The 21,361-nt window shown below is 44.0% G+C and overlaps 1 long non-coding RNA gene and 1 pseudogene across 3 annotated transcripts in view; one reads left to right on the top strand and one right to left on the bottom strand.

Annotated features, from left to right (window-relative positions):
- Window positions 1–21,361, top strand: part of LOC138923474 (uncharacterized) — a 48,798-nt gene that overhangs the window by 5,669 nt on the left and 21,768 nt on the right. Inside the window, exons 2-3 of one of the 3 annotated variants that reach the window (XR_011437127.1) lie at window positions 12,101–12,713; window positions 15,228–16,122. The exons of the other annotated variants lie outside the window; for them this stretch is intronic. This is a non-coding gene — a long non-coding RNA (uncharacterized lncRNA). Of the gene's footprint in view, window positions 1–12,100; window positions 12,714–15,227; window positions 16,123–21,361 lie in introns of those variants that run through there. 3 annotated transcript variants of the gene reach the window in all.
- On the bottom strand, window positions 6,033–6,665 carry LOC102149852 (large ribosomal subunit protein eL22-like; annotated as a pseudogene).

Here is a 21,361-nt window from a genome sequence, read left to right as displayed (position 1 = left end):
TGAGCTTCAGTTTCTCTATAATTTGTTCATAATAGCAAGGCTAATTGAATAGATTTTGGATCTTCTGCCACATCCTTAACTTCATTGCTTTTGTAAAAGCCTTTTTAGAAGCTTGCATTTGAGTTATTTATATTAGAGTTCTACAGAGCAAGGCACGTGCATCCCGGGAGGGTTATAATGTTAAATGCATGCATTGATGCAGTGCCCTCACCTGACCCCCCTGTCAGATGGTGTGTGACGTGGATGTGTCACACACGGAGCCACCCTGAGGGAAGAGGGGGAGCCCCAGGGCTCAGAGGGGTTGCGGGCAGTTTCCTCCCTCTTTTATTTGCTTTCTGCACAGTACGACGTATATTATCATAACTGTTTTCAGGTAACATTCTCTGGCTTTAACTTTCCTAAAGTAGGCAAATGGCTTAAAAAGGATTTCCTGCAAAGAACCCATGGACTGAAGCGAAAACAATAATCTGAGTGCAAGCAAATAAGCAACAGTAAAAATGGCAGAGCAGACACTCTTACTCCTAGAACCAACTCTTTGCAATCCACATTAACAGGTAAAAAATAATGAGGAGCAAATCAGATCTGAGAAAAATATTCAAAATTATCAAGAGATGGTTTACAGTTTGGATTTACGTCTGCTAGATTCACATCTACTATCATTAATGAGGAGCCTCTCCTTAAGGGCATATTGTGTCTTGAAATATTAGCTAATGTAGTCTGATGCCATCATGATTAGCAAGACATTTAACAACAGGATTTATTTCATCTTTTTATTTTCTTTTCTGCGCACTTATTACAATGCTTATAACACCTTGGTAAGTATACACATCGGAAGTATGCACTGAAAACTTCTTACTGAAGAGAGGGGTGTGACCAAAAAAGCTGGAGACTACTGATTTGGGCTGAGACTGACATGTCCATATGCCCTTCTGACTTATGAAGAAGAGTTGTGGGTGGTGGCCCAGCTTGGCGTCTGCACTTCAAGATTGTAAGACATTTATCCTTCTGCTTTTTATGATCTATGACGTAATTACAGGAATTAAGGAAAGGACTTTACTTTAGAAATTCAGATAAGCGTTTTCACTTTAACCATCAGGAAACCCATCTCCGCTCCCACCTCTGCCCCCTGCAACTTCTAGAAAAAATTAGACCAGGTTTAATAATCTTTCAGTGAGTTTGCTTTCTTTCTTACTTTCAGCTGGTTCAACATCTAAGTAAATCATCACTGCTAACCTGTTAGTTTTTTGGAAGAAAAGGAATCTAAAGATTTTTCAGATTTAGGGAAGAATATTGTTGGGGTATTAAATATGTGCAATATTTATTTTTAAGTGTACTTTACAGGTCTAAAGTTACTTTTGTTCAGGAACAAAAAAAAAAATCCTCTTGGTTTGCTCATAGAATGATTATTTATGGTATAGTTTTTTTTTTTTTTTTTTTTGGTGAGGAAGATTGCCCCTGAGCTAACAGCTGTGCCCGTCTTCCTCTATTTTTTGTATATGGGATGCCACCACAGCATGGCTTGATGAGTTGTGTGTAGGTCCGTGCCCAGGATCTGAACCCAAGAACCCTGGTCCACTGAAGCAGAGTACAGGAATTTAACCACTATGCTACTGGCCTGGCCCCTATGGTATACTATTTAAGTGTACTTTATGCAGAAAATAGTCATATTTAATGCTAAGTTATTTTTAAATTTTGCAAAATATAGTCGGGAGACAGAAAAGAAACAGGGTGTAAATGTGGGCTAAACTGTGCACCAGTAAGAGACCCCCTAGATCTTAGTGACTCAGCGCCTTAAAAGTTTATGTGTTACTCATACTGCATGTCTGATGCAGCTTGGCGGGTAGGGTTCTGCTCATTGAAATCTCTCCGAGACTGTGATAGACAGAGTAATGGCCCCCAAAGATAACCACGTTCTAACACCCAGAACCTGTTAATATATACCTTATATGGCAAAAGGTGCTTTGCTGAAGTGATTAAAGTTCTTTACAAGGGGAGCGTACCTTGGAGTATGCAGGTGGGTCCAATGTGATCACATGGGCTCTTAAGGAGGCAACAGGTGCAAGGCAGTAGTAAGAGATGTTACCATGGAAGGAAGAGGTTAGAGAAATATGAGGGAGGGCCACAAACCAAGGAGCACAGGAAGCCTCTGGACACCACAAAAGGCAAAGGAATGGATTCTCCCCTGAAGCCTCTAGAAAGAATCAGCCCTGTTGACAGCTGACTTTAGCCCAGTCAGACTGGTTTAGGACTTCTGACCTCCAAAGCTGCATGATGATAAATTTGTATTGATTGTTTGTTTGTTGGTGGTGAGGAAGATTCACTCTGAGCTAACATCTGTGCCAGTCTTCCTCTATTTTTTATGTGGGTTGCTGCCACAGCATGGCCTGCTAAGTGGTGTAGGTCTGTGCCTGGGATCCAAACCCAGGAACTGGGCCACTGAAGTGGAGTGCACCGGACTTAACCACTATGCCATGGGGCCCATCCCAAATTTGTATTGTTTTAAGCCACTAAATTTGTGGTAATTTGTTACAGAAGCAATAGGAAACTAATACAGAGACCTATGTTCCATCTTGACAAATGCTTTCATGGTCCCTAAGGCAGAAAACAGAAAAATGGTGAATTATGTGCTGGCTCTTAAAGCTTCAACTAGACACAACACTGTATTGCTTGTGCTTACATTTCATTGATCACTGCAAGTCACATGTTCACATCTGACTTCAAGGGAGGTAGGGCATGCAATGCTGCCATGTGCCTAGAGTAGAGAGCCAGAGCATTTATGACGAGCTCTAGGGACTAACACACAAGCAGAGAAGAACTGGAAAGAATAGGGCTGAGAACAGTAAAAATGTGACTCATGGAAGGAACACTCAGTAGGTGACTGAGTGCACACAATCAGGACATTTTTTTTTTTTGAGGAAGATTAGCCCTGAGCTAACATCTGCTGCTAATCCTCCTCTTTTTGCTGAGGAAGGCTGGCCCTGAGCTAACATCTGTGCCCATCTTCCTCCACTCTATGAGTGGGATGCCTGCCACAGCATGGCATGCCAAGCGGTGCCATGTCCTCACCTGGATCCAAACTAGTGAACCCTGGGCCGCAGAAGCAGAACGTGTGCACTTAACCGCTGAGCCACCTGGCCAGCCCTGGCCCCCACAATCAGAATTTTTTAAAAAGCAGTTCAGAATTTCTCACTACTAGATTTGGAGTAGACACTGGTGAATGGGGCAGTGGCTACCCAGACTTCATCTAAATCCCAAAGACAGGAAGATTCCACCACTCCTATGCTCTGTAGAGCTAGAAGCAACAGCTCAGCCCTGACAAGAGGAGAGGGGCCCCTGAACATCAGGGTTAATGGACTCAAACTGCTTTAGGCTGCCTGCAGTCCCCAGGTTCCCAGGTTAGCTGGTTTCTGGCTGGGTTTGGCCAATGGGAGACACTAGTCGGAAATTGATTGGTGGGAGGAGCCAGGATATTTCTCCCTCTTTTTTTCTCCTTGGGCAGAGACAGGGACAGTGTGTCTTCGTGTCTCCTGCCTCTGCTGGATCAGCCTGTTTTCAACTTCCAGCTTCTACCAGGTGACCCTGAGCCCTGAACTCTGGTAACTCATCTCCTCCTTTGTCCCTCCAGCCTAGGGATGGGAATAAACTTGATGCATTTGCTGATCTGTGGGTTACTTCATTGTTTCCTGTCTTTCAAGGCTCTTGCATCATCTGTTTAACTGATTCCCTACATTAACATTCCAGTTGGTTTCTGGTTTCCTGGCTGGGCCCTGGCTGAAACACTGAGTAACCCAGAATCTGACAAGCACACTGTCCACAAGGGCAACCCTGGGTAAGGAAACATCCTTGAGGTTCTAAGCAATAGGTGGGAAAAGACTAGTGAAAAGGACCCAAGTCTGCAGGATTCAAGGCAGAGTGGATACAGATACAGGGTTGCCAGAAAAAATACAGGTATGTCTCTTACAATATATAGACTATATAATTCTTTGTTGTCAGGGCTGTCTTGTGCATTGTAGGATGTTTAGTGATATTTGGGACACACTTATACTAAAAGATTACTCATTGTTTATCTGAAATTCGAATTGAACTGGGTGTCTTACATTTTTATTTGCTAAATCTGGCAACCTTAATAGAGAACGAGCTCGTGTTGAGAGCTGGTTTTAATGCTGGGCTGTGCAGCAATAAATATGGGAGCAGGCAGGATCAGTTTTGAAAAAAATTGGGCGCTGGAACCCGATGTTGACTGAAGTCTTTGTTAGAGGCTACTGTGACTGAGGCAATTGTGACATATGGATTAGTCCAGAGGACCTGTGAGAGTGAAGACTCAGAAAAATGCGTGCGCATATGTATTTGTGTGTGTGTAAATAGTTACGGAAACTTACCTGAAACAATGGTCCAGATTCAGCTAGAGAAACATTCTCAATTATTCGTGAGTTTAAAGATACACAGATGGTGAACTAGCATGTGTTGTTTTTTGAGGACAATAACGGAAGACAAAAGTATCTTCCAAAGACCAGAAGTCCAAACTTGGTGATCTGTCTAAACCAGTAGTTCTCAGCTGGAGGCAGTTTTGTGCCCCAGGGAATACTCGGCAATGCGTGAATACACTTTGTCACAAATGGTGGGAGGTGCTGCTGGCATCTGGTGGGTGGAGGCCAGCTAACCATCCTGCAATGCACAGGACAGCTTCCAAAACAAAGAATCATCCAGTCCAGAAGGTCAATAGCACCACTGTTGAGAAACCCTGGTGTAAACTCATGGAAAGTTAGTAGTCAGCACACGTTCAGGAAAGGCATACACAAAGTGTGCCATCCTAAGAGTGAAACCAGATAATGAGGCTGAAATTCAATGAGGACAGATTCTAAGCTAAAATAGAAGCAGCTGGCACCACACAGGCCCCTCATTTGTCATCCCATATCTGGGATTTAGCCACCTCTGCGGACAGACAATGAATCATGACTGAGTGGTGTGCGCGTGGCATTGCTATCCTGTGTATATTTAATCAGTATTCCTAAATTTTTTAACCAGAATATGGTGCCATTGTTTCTTCAAGGTGGTTTATTTCTGCGTGATTCAAGAGATGGATATATGAATGGCGATACGGTTCAAGTTCAAGGAGTTCATTGGGGGAAGTTGTGAGCTAAACCTGGCCAGGCCTGGCTAAAAACCAAGGGAATTCTCATTTCCTGAGGCAGGGAACCAAGAATGTTTATTAAAGCTCTGTCAATTGTAGGGGACATAAAACCAACCCAACTGGCTTGAAAGCAGCAGAGGCTATGTTGTTTCACGGAACCGATCGTGTTGCTGGGGCATCTCAGAGAACAGGAGGAGGAGCCGCATGCACCAGCGCCTGCTCCTGGACTGGGCGCCGTGGGGCTCTCTCGTTCTCTCTGTCCATTTCTCATCTGCAACTGCATCTTGCAGACAGGCTTTCTCCACAGGGTCATGGTAGGGAGGATGGCTACTGGCAGCCTAGATGTCACATCCTCCTAGCTTGGGACTTCTCTTTCCTGTTTTCCACATGTTAGACTCAGGAAAGGTCTGTTTGGCTCTACTTGGGTCGTTGCCCACTCCTGGATCACTCGCTGTGTCCAGGGAATGGTATTCTGATCGGCCAAGTCTGTGTGATGGGTCCACCTCTGTCATCAGGAGTGAGGTTACACTTTTAAATAGTAGAGGGGAAATTAGAATGACTTTCCTTGGGCCACATTACTATGCCTTTTCTAGTCCTGACTGCTCTTGAATGCAGTGGCTGGCACCTGACTGCTGGAAGGAGCTGGATTGCTGAGGATTTTCATCCCTGGCTGTGCAGGGCCACATGGGAGAGACTACCCTGAGCTGTTTGGCAAAGGACTGACCCTCTTCACCTGGGGAGATTGTCCTGGACTTGTGAGCTTTTTGTATTAGAGAATCACAGAAACCCAATCACATGGCAGGAGCTCAATGATGCATGGGGTTTGGTTATAGGCATTGGGGTGTTTTGGTTCCCAAGTTTTATTCAAGAACTCATACAAAGCATTCCATATAAGTAAGTTTTAATCCTCATCTTTCTCCTCTTCTTCATCCTGGTTAATCCGGATGTAACATAATCCATAACTCTCTTTGCTGTTAGCAACTACATGCAACCAATCACATCAATTAGTCTTCTTCAAATGTTTTTTTGTGAGATATTTCAAACGTCTTTTGGAAAGAGACACCTCAGAAGTGATGGTAATCTTGCTCTTGCTCCTTAAGTGGTTACATCCTTCCACCAAGATTCCAAGCATTTCTGGTCACTTTGATCCTTTCCTGAAGAAATTGGCAGCATCCGTGATTCCATCTTCTACAGGGTGGGTGCAGTCAAGGGTGAACTGCAGAACCTACTTCTTTTTTTGCCCCCCTCACCACAAGCTTTTTTTTTTCTCCAGGAAGATTAGCCCTGAGCTAACATCTGCCGCCAATCCTCCTCTTTTTTTTTGGCTGAGGAAGACTGGCCCTGAGCTAACATCTGTGCCTATCTTCCTCTATTTTATATGTGGGATGCCTGCCACAGCATGGTTTGACAAACGATGTGTAGGTCCACACCCAGGATCTGAACCAGTGAACCCCAGGCCGCTGAAGTGGAATGTGCAAACTTACCTACTGTGCCACCCGGCCAGCCCCACCACAAGCTTTTTCATGGGTGCCATGATGGCAGTGGAGGCAAAAAAAGGATTAACGCAGGCATTTCAATACTCTAGATGATGCATGTAGGTAGTAGGTAAAACACTCTGCAAGGCCCGCCTTGGCCCTCACGGCCTCCTGCAGTCATTCGAGTGATGTGAGGGAAGAAGCAGTCTATGGAGTCCAATAGACTGAGCTCCATCCCCTGCTTTACCACATGCTAGCTGAGTGGCCCTCTGGACATCTCTAAACCATCTGCAAAATGGGCCAATAATCCCCGCCTCTCAAGGATTCTGAGATAATATCAGGTTATCTATATGTAGGGCCTGCATACAGTAAGTGCTCCAAAATGCTCTGTCCTCTCTCTCCTCTCCTGCAGATTTTGGCCCACTTTTAGCAAAATCTAAAGATGCTGGATTTCTTTAAATTCAGCGATATATAGCTCCAGCTGTAGGGACATTTTTGAATGTTGAAAATAACACTCAGGTAATATATTTGAAAATATCTATAGAAATTGTACTCTAAAATACAAGACATCACATATGATAATTTGGTAAGGAAACTGAGTTAATCGTAATTCAACTTTTATGTTCCTGAACAAAATGACTTTAGATCTTAAAGGATGTTAAAAACAAATATTGGAAAAAATTCCATTCGTTTCACCCCATACTTCCAAGGGTCAAATTCTATTTTCACTCTGAAGTTTCAAAATATCTATAAATTTCTCTTCTCTGGTGTGCAAATGTCTTACCAAATGCTAACTCGTAGCACTGTCTGTCAGTACTGCAGCCCAAGTTACTAAGAATAAAGAACATGGAGCCTTTCTACAGCAGTGCTATTTGAATAAATATTCTGGGGAAAGCACTTTGAGAACTGACGGTATTTCTAAAGATTTCTTAGTAATGATAATTTCTCCCAGCATGAGCAAGAATAGAAATTTGTACATCAGAATAAATGGATAATGTGTCCTAGCAACCTGGAATTTCAAACTTTTTATTAGTCTTCCTCTGCATTTGGCACATCTGAGGGGAGAAACACAAACATCATTAAACAGAGAATTTATGTGTAAGATGTGAAGTATAAGAACTCTTAATTTTCTACTGCAGCTGAGTAACCCTTTGTCTGGAGTGTTGATTGGCATACACAAAATGAAATGTGCAATCAAATTATGGCCTGACAAGTTTTATTTACCCAAAGGAAGTCTTAATTCTTGTTGTTGATTTTTTTCTATTTCAGTTAGCTTACATATAAAGCTAGTACATTTATGCAACTATGTCAAATTTATGAAACTTATTTCTCCTTTTATTTATCACCCTACTTCAAAAGAAGAAAGAAAATAAACAAAGAAATGCATACAATGCTTAATTATTTATTTGGCTGGGTAAGAGTCAACAGGGGGAACTAATTTATAGGGATTATCTAGAATTCTTTATTACCTTAATTTAAACTGTAGTTGATTTCTCCTCCTAAAGAATGATTTCCTTTCTTTCTGAACCAAAGACCGTTATAAAGATTAAATGAAATAACATATGTTCAGTACTGGCATAGAGCAAGTTTTCAATAAATGTTGCTTCTCTTTTCAGCCCCTTCCAATAGTCATCATGCCTGTTGACAGCAGAACAAGTAGCTCTCAAATTTCAAAGCATATCAGAATCATCCTGGAAATTTGTGAACTATACCACCACCTGGTTCCCACTTTGGCACCATAGGATTAGAATTTCCAGGACTAGATCTAACAAGTTCTGATGGACACCGGATCTCAAAACCACTGATTATTGCTTTGTTTAAGTCAGAGCCTACAACAATTTCTGGGTTGGTTTCTTTGGCTCCCATGTCTTGAACGAATTCTGCATCAAATATAAAGAGAAATTTGGAGCTAGACAGGAACCTGGGGAGTATTTATTCCAACTCCATCTTTTGCAGCTGAAACTGAATCCCAGAAAGTCTAAGTGACTTGCCAAGGACATCCACTTGGTGGCTGTGCATGATGTGGTTGTCCCTGGGCCTTGTCCCACAACAGTGCTGGCTTTGAGCATTAAGTACTTCTGGGCTTCATGTAGTAGAAACATTTACTCTGGGATTAGATTTGCCTACTTTTGCTGCTTATACAGCTCCACCCTGAAAATGTCATGCTGACCCTGTACTTTGAAGCTGTACTTTGTGCAAAAATAGCTTCCCACTTCTCCTGGCTGGCTATTTCTCACTTTTATTACCTGGTATAATTGTCCTCGCCCGGTCTCCTATGTGGTTATGTGATTCATGACTGTTATTAGCAGCAGACCTGAATGCACTTTGAAATCATGAGCAAAGATTCTTTACCAAGTACCATACAATCCCACTTGATTATTTTAATGTCTCAGAAGCATCAAAGGTTTATGTAGATACCTTTTGAAAAGATTGTTTTCTTTTTATTAACTTCAAGTCAAGTTGGCTTTTGGGAGCATTAAGTTGTCCCACTTTTTAAATATAGGGACAAAATTCATAAATGCCCACCCATCTATTTTAGAATTCTACTATATGGTCTTTGGATGAGAGACCATCATATATGATTCAGAGTGATGTTTTTGAAGTTGAATTCCTAAAATTGAGTGAGTATCTCAAGATAAGGTAGAATGAATGTGTCTCTCTTTTTCAATTCTCTGAATTGGTCTATCCCACTTGTGGGTCAAATTACTCTTCCTGGAAACTAGTCCCTCTCAGGCTGTCCTTTTGTGCTTTGGGAGCTATCCCCAGGGTGTACTTCTCATCTTCCCACCTGTGCCTCTTGCTGTGGCCTTGTCTGCGGCTGCCCCTCATGGGATTCTTCTGTTGGTTGAGTCTTCTCCTGCTAACTGATGCTCTTCCCACCACTGTGTGTAGGTGAAGGGGATGCTGCTTACAATCCTGCCTCTTCATCCCCTGTGCCTCTATTGTGAGGATAGTTTCCTGAAGCTTTGATAATAATGAAAGAGATGTACAGTGCAGCAGAGAAAGACCAGACCAGTACTGTTTCTCTAATAGGGCTTAGGCTCCCTGCTTAGCCCCAGCTCTCTCCTCACGACGCTGGGGCAGTGAAGGTTCTAAATGCTTCAGGGTTTGTGTCAACTATCTTCCACCCCTAGAGAGAAAAGGAAGTTTCTTCTTCACTTGTGTCTTCGGCCTACTTGTCTTAGACAATTAACCTGCTGCCTGAATGATTGAGAGTTGCAAACGCTCATTCCCTGCCAAGGAAACTATACAGAGAGAATCTGGCCCGGTGGCCGCGACAAGATAATCCTTCATGGCCTGATGTTAGTATATTTACCCAAAGCTACATTATTCAGTCTCAAATAAAACCACATATGAAGTATCAAGAACCCAATCCAAGTTTAGTTGTTCCAAGTTTAATCCAGATAACTCCATCTCTTTTCTTTAAGGGTTCATAAACGGGTAGAGTTAGATGTCTAGTCTTCCCTGAAGTCATTTTGTTATACAGAGAAACATCCCTCAGTAACTCTTTTCTGAGTATGGAAATAAAAGTACCTTCACTGTGAAAGCCATGCTCTGGGGATCCCTCCCCACCATGCCCTCCATGCACGTTCCTCCCAAAGCTGCAGGCCTGGTTGGACAAGGAAGCCCAGTGGGAAAGTCCCTAGAGGTCAGCCTCCTGGGACACAGAGCACAGCAGAAAAGGGCAGAGAATGGATTTGAGGGGACAAAGGGAGAATAATCAGCACAGGGCCTGAGGTAGGAGTATGTAGGGAGGTTCTGATTCCCTGCTGGAAACTCTAGAACTCAACCAACACCTGGGATTTTCCTGAAGACTGGATTCCTGACTGTGAACTGCTGTGTCTGCGTGTGTGTGTGTGTACGTGTGTGTGTGTGTGTGTGTGTACGTGTGTGTGTGTGTACGTGTGTGTGTGTACGTGTGTGTGTCTGCGTGTGTGTGTGTACGTGTGTGTGTGTCTCTGTGTGTATGTATATGGGTTTGTCTATGTGTGTGTGTCTTTGTATTTATGCGTGAGTATATGTACGTCCGTGCGTGTCCCTGTATATATCTGTGTATATATGTCTCTGTATATGTATGTGTGTGTCTGTCTCTGTATGTATTATGTGTCCCCCTGTATGTCTGTGTGTATATATCTGTCTGTGTGTGTTTCCCTGAAAGCAGGGGCTTTGGCTGGGACCGAGAAGAGAGGAACTTCTGGGACAGAAGACTCAGAACTCACACACTGTGATGGTTTTGAGTCTGTGAGGCAGTGGATGGCCCATCTTGGGGGCTGCCCGGCACCCAGGAAAGGGGCCTTGGGAGTCTAAATGACTGTGACTTTGTTTATGCAAGGCCAATCTTGGCATGGCGCAATAGGATTATCCTTCTTAGAAGAATCATCAGGCCAGTACTACCCCTGATACTTGAGGGGCCCAGGGCAATAGCATAAACGAAAGCCTGCATACCGTATAATTCTAAATATTCAGAAATTGTAAATCAGCAACATTGCAGCCTAGCCCTTGTACCCAACATAGCCGCGGTGCTCCCCAGGGGTTGTCTTTGCTGGAGGCTAAAGGAGCCACACCCTCCCCCTCCCTGCCTGCAAGTAGTCGCCCAGCTCTCCTGGGGGCGCAGGACAGACAGGCCAGGGCAGAACAGGGGCTGGGCGCAGACTCCTGTGAGTGAGTTCACCAGCCTGAACCAAGGACAGTCACTGACCTGGGCCAAGCTTCCTGGGGGGTTATCAGCTCTCAGTACCTCCGCCACTAAAGCAGAAGGACCCTATTGTCGAATTGCTTTGGGAAATTCCACATACCAACTCCCCCGCTCACCCTCTTGGAGATTCACAATTTATATTACAGCATATAGTAAAGATTCTGACAGGTCGTATGATGAGAAAATCTGCTTAACTTTGTTTAACTCAGCCTTTCCTGAATGGAGCACTTTTTTCGGGAACCTTCCTTCCTTAAGCCTGGGTAATTACTCCCAGCACCAGAGTTCTCCAGCACACCTAAGGAATTGCTTTTTTTGGAAGAGTTTTGCAGTGGACTGAATGACTAACACTCCTCAGTTTGTAGCACGTAACTACCCTCCGGTCATGCGAGGCCCCTCTCTCGTCCATTCATTTGCTTATCCAGAGCTGACTCACCACTGGGCACAGTATGCACAGTGTGTCAGAGCTCGCAATACTTTTCGGGGCCCACAAAAATGGTTTAATTTCTTTTGAATCAGAAGTAAAAATGTGCTTTCAGGTCAAAGAAGATGTTTTCATATGTAATAATATATTTCTCTTTATGCCAATGCAGTTGTAAAACATGATTTTTAATACTTTTCTTACCCATGAAAGGATCCACGAATGCAAACGGCCTAAGGGCCCAAGGAAATAAGAATAGGGCCCTGCATTTACTTGTCTCTTTTACCCTCTATCTCAGTTCTATCGTCCTCAATAAGCAACCCTGTTAATGTGTATATTTATTTCTATTTGAATGGGATTTTTTATTTGTTTGTTTTTAGGAAGATCAGCCCTGAGCTCACATCTGCTGCCAATCCTCCTCTTTTTGCTGAGGAAGACTGGCCCTGAGCTAGCATCCGTGCCCATCTTCCTCCACTTTATATGTGGGACACCTGCCACAGCATGGCCTGCCAAGCTGTGCCATGTCCAAACCTGGGATCTGAACCAGCAAATCCCGAGCCACCAAGCTGAATGTGCGAACTTAACCGCTGCACCACTGGGCTGGCCCCTAAATGTGTTTTTGAAAAATGTATATTGTTGCTTTGTGTAAAGTATTTTTCATTTAAGTGATATTGTAGTGTTCTGTTTCCTGCTTTTTTCACTAAGCACCATGTTTCTTTGAGGAAGATTAGCCCTGAGCTAACATCTGCCACCAACCCTCCTCTTTTTGCTGAGGAAGACTGGCCCTGAGCTAACATTCGTGCCCATCTTCCTCTACTTTATATGTGGGACGCCTACCACAGCATGGCTTCCCAAGCGGTGCATAGGTTCACGCCTGGGATCTGAACCAGTGAACCCCGGGCCACAGAAGCAGAACATGCGAACTTAACCGCTGTGGCACCTGGCCGGCCCCAGCACCATGTTGTTAAGATCAATCCATGGTGCTATAATTATGTAAGTATGTCCGGCTCATTGCTTTTACCTGCTGCAAAATACTCCGTCGTGTGCCCGCAGCTTTTATCCATCACTCTCCCAGAGATGCACTTTCAGGTCTCTAGCTCCCAGCCACCGTGGTGCTGCAGTGACCCGCCATGCAGGTTTCCCTCGTGGACCTGGATGGGAGTGTCCCCAGGATATATCGCAGCAGTTAAGTTCTGAGCCAGAGGGTACACACATACTTAATTTGGCTAAGTAATACCAAAAGGCTCTCCGGAGGAAATGCTGTTTTCATATTTTTCTCTTTTTGCACTAGTAATGTCAGGGTTCACTATCAGTATGTTAGCTGCATAAAATAAATTGGGTAGATTTTTAAAATATTCTGAAGCAATTTATATTGCATGAGAATTAACTTCTTTGAAAGTGTGAGAATACAGGCAGTATGACAGTGTTGCTTGGTGCTAAAGCCCATTTGTATAGGCAATTCTCTGAAAGTGTTTTCAATTTCTTCCTTGGGTATTGGTTCTAATTTTTTTTTTTGAGGAAGATTAGCTCTGAGCTAACGTCTGCGGCCAATCCTCCTCTTTTTGCTGAGGAAGACTGAGCTAACATCCGTGCCCATCTTCCTCCACTTTATATGTGGGACACCTGCTACAGCATGACCTGCCAAGCTGTGCCATGTCTGAACCCAGGATCTGAACCAGCGAACCCCGGGCCACCAAGCTGAACATGTGAAATTAACTGCTGCGCCACCGGGCCGGCCCCCTTTTTTTTTTTTTAAAGATTGGTACCTGAGCTAACATCTGATGCCAATCTTTTTTTTCCTCTTCTTCTTCCCAAAGCCCCCCAGTACATAGTTGCATATTCTAGTTGTGAGTGCCTCTGGTTGTGCTATGTGGGGCGCCACCTCAGCATGGCCTGATGAGAGGTGCCATGTCCACGCCCAGGATCAGAACCAGCGAAACCCCAGACCATCGAAGCGGAGCCTGCAAACCTAACCACTCGGCCACGAGGCGGCCCTGGTTCTAGTAAATTTTAATGGTTCTCAATCTGATGTTGGCACCTAGGCAGGAATTACTGGGTCCATGTGATACCAAGATGTATCTTTCTGTTATTTATTACTTTGTAACTTGCTGTAATACCTGAGGAGGATGCTCTGTGCGCAGTGGATGCTCAGCAACACTTGATGGACTTGCAGTTAAGTGGCTTCCAAATGCACGGAGTAGAATTTCATTCTCTGTATGTCACATAAGCCTGCTCTGGTCAATGAATGGGCTTTTTCCCTTTTTTTCATGCTCTCAAGTATTTTGCTTTTAAATTGACAGTGATGTCATGTACTTTTTGGCATTAGTTTGGCATATAGATATATATATATATAAATTCTCAAGGATTTTTCCCTCCTGAGCAAGCCAAGGCTGGCAAATTACTTCTTATAAATCAAGTGATACTTTTGGAGTCTGAATCATTCTGACTATCCAGAGAACATTTCTTTCCTTCCTTAATAATAGTCATTCCAAAATTGAACTTGTGTCACAAAACTGTCCTTTTCTGAATCTGTTTCAGGAACAACTAGTTCAGTGAGTGTGTGCCCCGTTCCTGACTAGTCACTGTGGTTAAGATTAGCACGTTTCCAAAAAGGAAGCTAAGCCTAAAAATAATTTAAAAAGTAAATCTTTTTCATTTCTCAAGTTTACTTGCCAAGTTACGTTACACAGGTATCCTCCATTTTAAACAAGCCCACTGGGGCTGGCCCAGTGGTGCAGTGGTTAAATGCGCACGTTCGGCTTCTCCGTGGCCCGGGGTTCGCCGGTTCAGATCCCCACCGCGGACATGGCACTGCTTGTCAAGCCATGCTGTGGTAGGCGTTCCACATATAAAGTAGAGGAAGATGGGCATGGATGTGAGCTCAGGGCCAGTCTTCCTCAGCAAAAAGAGGAGGACTGGCAGTAGTTAGCTCAGGGCTAATCTTCCTCAAAAAAAACAAAAAACAAGCCCACTGTACCTATGTTAAAATGTATGCAATCATGTAGAGGGATGCTCAAGGGTCTTCTGAAGAGTTTTTAATTGGATCTAACAAATGATTCCCTCCTCCCACCCGAGAAGTATACCACTAATTTTCTTAGTCGTTGAGAGAATAAGATTCACGCTTCAGATATTAATACTATAACTTATTTTGCTGGAATACAATTATTATATAAAAGAAAAGATATGACAGTTGGATACTAGGATCCAAAGTGTCTCAGATGCCAAAGTTTTTCCCTTTCTCTGACATTTTCCAAAAGTAACCCAAAATCCTAGATGTTTGAGAAAAGTTTCCAGAAGAAAATCCTGATATGAAAGCAACTTTGTGGACTTCATCTCATTAATTCTGGGAAGAAAAGCACACAGTCCATTTTCTAATCTTAATTTGTTGTGCTTGAGTATCTTGTGGCGGCTTTTGGTATCAGTGGGAATTTGGTGCCTTAATCTATTAAATGATTCAGCAAGCATTTATTACTTTAATTATTTATTTACATTTATTTATTCCAACAGAGACATCTACTCTATATCAGGGATACAGTGGTGGACAAGTTCAACCACAAAAAACAGTCCCTGACCTTCTCAAGCTTACATGCTAAGAGAGGGAATAGACAGCCAAGAAACAAAGGATCCAGGACTGTTAGAGCTCCTTGGGGCTGCTGTGTAGAGCCTGGAATGTGATGGGGGGGTGACAGGGAGGGGTGAAGAGCAGTAACAGTGACAGCAGACAGAGATGACCAAGACAGACAAATGGTGGTTCGGATGAGAATGGTAGCAGCGGAGATGGAGAGAAATGGACAGATTTGGAATATAATTTGAAATGGAGCTACACATCTCAAGGAGACTGTTTTATGTCAGGCCGCTTAGGTTAGGCTCCCTGGAAACAGACTCCGAGGTGGAGATGGGGGCCGGAGTTTCTTGAGGCGTGCTCTTGGAACACCTTAAAGGAGTGAGGAAAGTGTAACCGTGGGCTCTCCAAGACCATTTCAACTGACCCCATCTTATCAACAGAGTAATTAAGAGTTGTCTTTCAGGAACTAAGGCCCCTTGTCCAGTTCAGGCCAGGTGAGACCACCAATCCATCAACGGGGCCTGCACAAATGCTTGATAAGTGACCTTTTTGACATCAAGGAGCTGAAAACTCCACCCTTAGATCGTGGTAGGACTCCGTTTTGTGAACACGCATCCTCTGAAGAAGCGTGCAGCTTGACTGTGCGTGCACAGATCATCAGTCTCCTCACCTCGCCTCACCTGCAGTCTTCTGTCTCCACCCTTTAGACCACACTGCTCTTCATCCCATAAATTGTGCGCCAAGCCCTGGATGGAGGGGACAGATCTGAGGGCACGTGCCCCCTGTCTCTTTGCAGATTAATCTTACAAAATAAAGCTACATTTCTTTTCCCAAAAACTGATGCCACGATAATTGTCTTTTTTAATGTGCATCAGGCAAGAGAACCTCAATTTTGTACGGCAACAAAAGCAGAGTAGGGTAGACGGAGAAGTGGAAATGCACTCATGACAGAGGCCTCAGCTGATGTCAGAGGGAGATCTGAAGCTGAATGGCCCTTCTGATATGGCCCAAAGTGAAGCAAGGAAAGGATAGGTCTTTGTCCCCTCCCGGACCAGTCATTAGAAACGGGCTGCTCCTGGAGAGAGGACATGACCTTGGGCAAGGCAGCTCCCTTCAGAGGAGGGCAATTCCTGGAGAGAGACTCAGCTGGGAGTTGTCAGGAGCCAACGCTACCAGTGGCTGGGGAAATGAGAGCCTAGATCCTAAACTGAGCATTTGGGTGGCTCATCCCACCATCCACTGGAGTACCCATAACCCTCACTTACAGAGGAAGTGGATAAGATGCTGTATTTGGACCCAGGCTGATGAAATGCTAATCTCTCATTTTAGATTCTCAAATTTGAGTGAGCATCAGAATCACCTGAGAAGTAACGTGCAGATTGCTAGACCCAATCCCTCAGGAGACTGATTCAGAGGTCTGTGGTGTGACCAGAGAATCTTCGGTATTAACGAGTATTTTAGGTTATTCTTATGTGGGAACCTGCAGATATCACTGTGAGCGAAAAAAGCATCTCACAGGATTCTGTGAATCCCCACAGATTCTGTCAGAATTCTAAGAAGCCCCCAAGATTTCCTGCCCCTCGTGTACACACCCCACACAATCCCAGGATTGTGAGTTTGGTGGATTTCACTCCTGTGATTAGATTGTATTATACGGCACAGTTGATCTTAAAGTAGGGAGATTGGTCCAGGTGGGCCTGACCTGATCATACAAACTCTTTAAAAGTGGAGAGTTTTCTCTGGCTGGTGGCAGAAGAGGGTGTCAGAGATGAGAAGAGCCAGTAGTGTTCAATGTGCTGTTGATGGCTCGAAGGGGAGGGAGTGGTAAGGAATGTGGGCAGCCTCTAGGAATGGCTTTCAGAATGGCTCCCAGCTGACAGACAGCCATGAAGCAGGGACCTCAGTCCTACAACAGCAAGGACCTGGATTCTACCGTGACAAGAATGATCTTGGAAATGACTTTTTCTCAGTGTCAGTTGACACTTTGATTAGAGCCTTGTGATACCCAGAGCAGAGAGCCCAACCACAGGCGTGCTGGACTCTGACCTACAGATCTGAGCGAATAAATGGGTGTTATTTTAAGCCACTGAGTTGGCAGTATTTGTTATGCAGCAATGGAAAATCAATATAAAAACCATTGCATTAAGCACATCCTGGAGACAGAACAGAGTAGAAATAAAGAGACTTGATTCTACCACTAGCTGGTATAGGTGAGAGCATGGCAGAGAAGGGAACCTCCCTTGAGGTTCTTCCTGGTAAAATGGAGGTGACATGCCCACTCTGCCTGCCTCATGGAATTGTGGGGGGATGCAAATCAGGTACAAGCATAAGATATGAAGAACTGAATCGTTATTACAATGTGAGCTCCAGGACTTTCATAGATTCTTCATAGGGATTCCTCTAAATTGAATGTATAGGTTTTTAAATGAAAAAATTTTTTTCTGCTTTTTTCTCCCCAAATCCTCCCAGTACATAGTTGTATATTTTTAGTTGTCGGTTCTTCCGGTTGTGCTATGTGGAACACCACCTCAGCGTGGCCTGACAAGCGGTGCCATGTCCACGTCCAGGATCCGAACCAGCGAAACCCTGGGCATCGGAAGCAGAGCATGGGAACTTACCCACTCGGCCACGGGGGCCAGCCCTGAAAAATTTCTTTGCATCCCAAAGATATACAGAAAGTACTTCTCCTGACATTAAAACAAATAATAGAGTACCAAGCTACCCACTGGGGCTTGCCCGCCACGTGCCAACAGACTGTGGTACCCCAGTGAGCATAGATTCAAGTGCACACGGATCCTGGGAATCCTCTTCCTTGCACCTCATAAGGCTGGGTCAAGACCCTGTTAATGGGAGCAACAGGAGGCCGAGCGGGGGGCAACAGGGAGTGGAGTTACTGTATCAATCAGGATCCAGCCAGGAAATCAGAAGCCACATTAGCTATTACAACAGAGAGAATATAATGTAGAGAATACGTGTCCACTGAAGGAGCAAGAGGAAACACTGGCGTGAACAGAAATAGCTACAGGAGTAGCTACTGCCTCCTGCTGCTGGACCAAAAGGAAGAGGTTGGGATCATCAGAGTCTAGAAATTCAGAGGAGGGGCCTCTTGGAGCTGGGATGCAGATCTTTGAGGGAGAAGCCACGCCCTATGGGTGCTGTTTCTGAGTATCATGAAAAAGCTGGAGTCTGGAGCAATTGCCACTGGGGCAAACAGCGCTGCTAGCCGTGGACTCTCTCTAGTACCCTCTATGGGCAGAACCCAATAGAGGAGCAAGCAGGCAAAAGAAAAGTATCATTTGCAGAGTCCAGCCACAGCATCGCAAAGCAGTTTATGAAAGGGTGGGTTTGGAGCTGAGAAACAATACCTTCATAACCAGCACAGGTGGTTTCCAATGCAGCCAGAGACGCCCAGGCTCACCCGCAGGACTCAAAGACGGTGTCTGGGGTAGCGAGTGAGAGGGTTGGCTTATTATCAACTCCCCTTTTGCCCTAAGAAGAGATCCACGATCTAAGGTCATCTCAAAGGAACAGCTTTCTCTCACGATGGAAACCCTGGGATGGAGATAGAGGCGTAGGGTGGGGCTCGAGAGTACTTGTTAGTCAAGTTCCTGTGAATGATGTTCTCCTGCAGAGCTGGGCTGATGGACTAAGCTTTTGCTAGAATCTCTAACAAGGTGGCTTGTCCCCTGGAGGGCACAGAGAAGAATGCCAGGAAGGGTATGAAACTATAGGAAAATCATTGTGCATTTTCTTGGAATTTCCATTTTTTCTGGAAAGTTTTTAGGGAAAATACTTTCATATTAAGAAAATGTTTTACATAATGGGGTACAAGATTTACTTTTAAAGATAATGTATCAGATATCGAAGCAATGTGTGTTTGCAGTAGGCCACTTCAACTGCCACCTCTCCTCCCAGAGCCCTTGATAAGTTTGGGAATCACTCCTAGTATCAAGATCTGTCATCTGAATTTTTTAACACTCAAGGAGGGGGTCTTTTTGTCTGAAAAGGACTATTTATAGTATCTTTTTTTTGTATTTGAAATTACAAATATTTAAAAGTTAATTTTCCTAAGCTTTATGTTAAATTCAGAAATCTGGTTAGACTTTTTGTAAACTTAATAAACAAGAACAATCATCTTTAATCCTTCTCAGATTAATGTTAGATTAACTCAATTTGAACAGATTAAATTCTCCCAAACATTGGTCCCACTTACAAACTTAATTAAATCCCCTGAAACATTTTAAACTGCATTTATACATATAATATATTTAATTTTCTTAAGTGCTTCAAATGGCCAACAAGGCTAGTTTATGACCTAACAAGTGAAACTTTTCTAAGCACTTAGATAACTCTTGTACATTCAGTAAATTAAATTAAATATGGTTATCTTTTTGTTCTTTTAAATGCTTCGATATTTGTTAAATATTTCTTTGTCTTTTTTTAAGAGGAAGGAGAACAAGCTCTGTCTCTTCTTTTTTTTTTTTTTTTTTTTTTTTTTTTTTAAAGATTTTATTTTTTCCTTTTTCTCCTCAAAGCCCCCCGGTACATAGTTGTATATTCTTTGTTGTGGGTTCTTCTAGTTGTGGCATGTGGGATGCTGCCTCAGCGTGGTTCGACGAGCAGTGTCATGTCCGCGCCCAGGATTCGAACCAACGACGAAACACTGGGCCGCCTGCAGCGGAGCGCGCGAACTTAACCACTCGGCCACGGGGCCAGCCCCTCTGTCTCTTCTTTTTTGAAGATTGGCACCTGAGCTGACATCTGTTGCCAATCTTCTTTTCTTCTTCTTCCTCTTCCTCTTCCTCTTCTTCTCCCCAAAGCCCCCCAGCATATAGTTGTATATTCTAGTTGTGAGTGCCTCTGGTTGTGCTACGTGGGATGCCTCCTCAGCATGGCCTGATGAGCAGTGCCATGTCCACCCCCAGGATGAGAACCCGCGAAGCCCTGGGCTGCCGAAGTGGAGGAGCGCGCGAACTTAACCACTCAGCCACGGGGCCGGTCCCTCTTTTGCTTTCCAACCTAAAATTACAAGTCAAAAACCAATTGCACCTTCCAACTGAAGTCACGAGCTAATCCATCAGATTTTCTAATCTGTCATATCTCTACACTTTGAATAACCCTTTAAATAATACCTGCAGATTGTCCTAGGGATTACAAAACCGCTTCCTGCAGTGAATATGAAGCTGTTAGCTCTACGGCTTTGAGTTGCTTCTTCATCTCTATTCTATTCTAGTCTTTTCCAGGGTTAAAAGGCATTCACCCAATTACAGGGAGCAATTGTACCATCTTGGATGGGTCCAGATTACAGGAATAACCATTCCTGACTATGACATTGTTGGGATTTAGACCAGGCTCCATGTCACAGACCCTTTTTATAACATTTGTGGAGATGGAGTTTTGCAACCCCCTCTGGGGGTTTAACCAATTTATTTTCTGGCTCCTTCAGTTCTATATTCTTCCCTTTTCTTCTCTTCTCTGATATTTTAGCACCTTCTCTTGTCTGAGTCTGGTCACAGTTTAAAGACATTTTAATTTCTTATCTTCCGGCTCTTCCAACAGAGCATTGTATTCTTGCTAGCAGCAAGATGGCAGATGTGGGTACCAGTGGGAGATGGCCTTCAATCTCTGCCTCCGGACATAACCTCAGGTGCAAAAAATAAATGCTTACTCAATGCAAATGAGCCAGTGCATTCACTGGAGGAGCAAGGAGAAGCACGAGTCAGCATCCCTCTCCCACTCTTATTTTCCTTCCCGTTGTTGCCATTGAAGGGATGTAAAATTTGTGCTAATCAGGCAGGGCAGAAGAGAATAAGCGGGGCCGGCCCCGTGGCCGACTGGTTGGGTTCACGCACTCCGCTTCGGCAGCCCAGGATTTGGCTAGACCTGATCCTGGGCACACACATGGCACCGCTCATCAGGCTATGCTGAGGTGATGTCCCACATGCCACAACTAGAGAGACCCACAACTAGAATACACAACTATGTACTGGGGGCAATTTGGGGAGAAGAAGGTACAGTAAAAAATTAAAACAAACAAACAAACAAAAAAAGAAGAGAATAAGGGGCTTGGCTCTAA

Source organism: Equus caballus, chromosome 3 (genome assembly GCF_041296265.1).
Source record: "Equus caballus isolate H_3958 breed thoroughbred chromosome 3, TB-T2T, whole genome shotgun sequence".
Lineage (NCBI taxonomy): Eukaryota > Metazoa > Chordata > Mammalia > Perissodactyla > Equidae > Equus > Equus caballus.
This window is presented reverse-complemented; position numbering and strand designations above follow the sequence as displayed.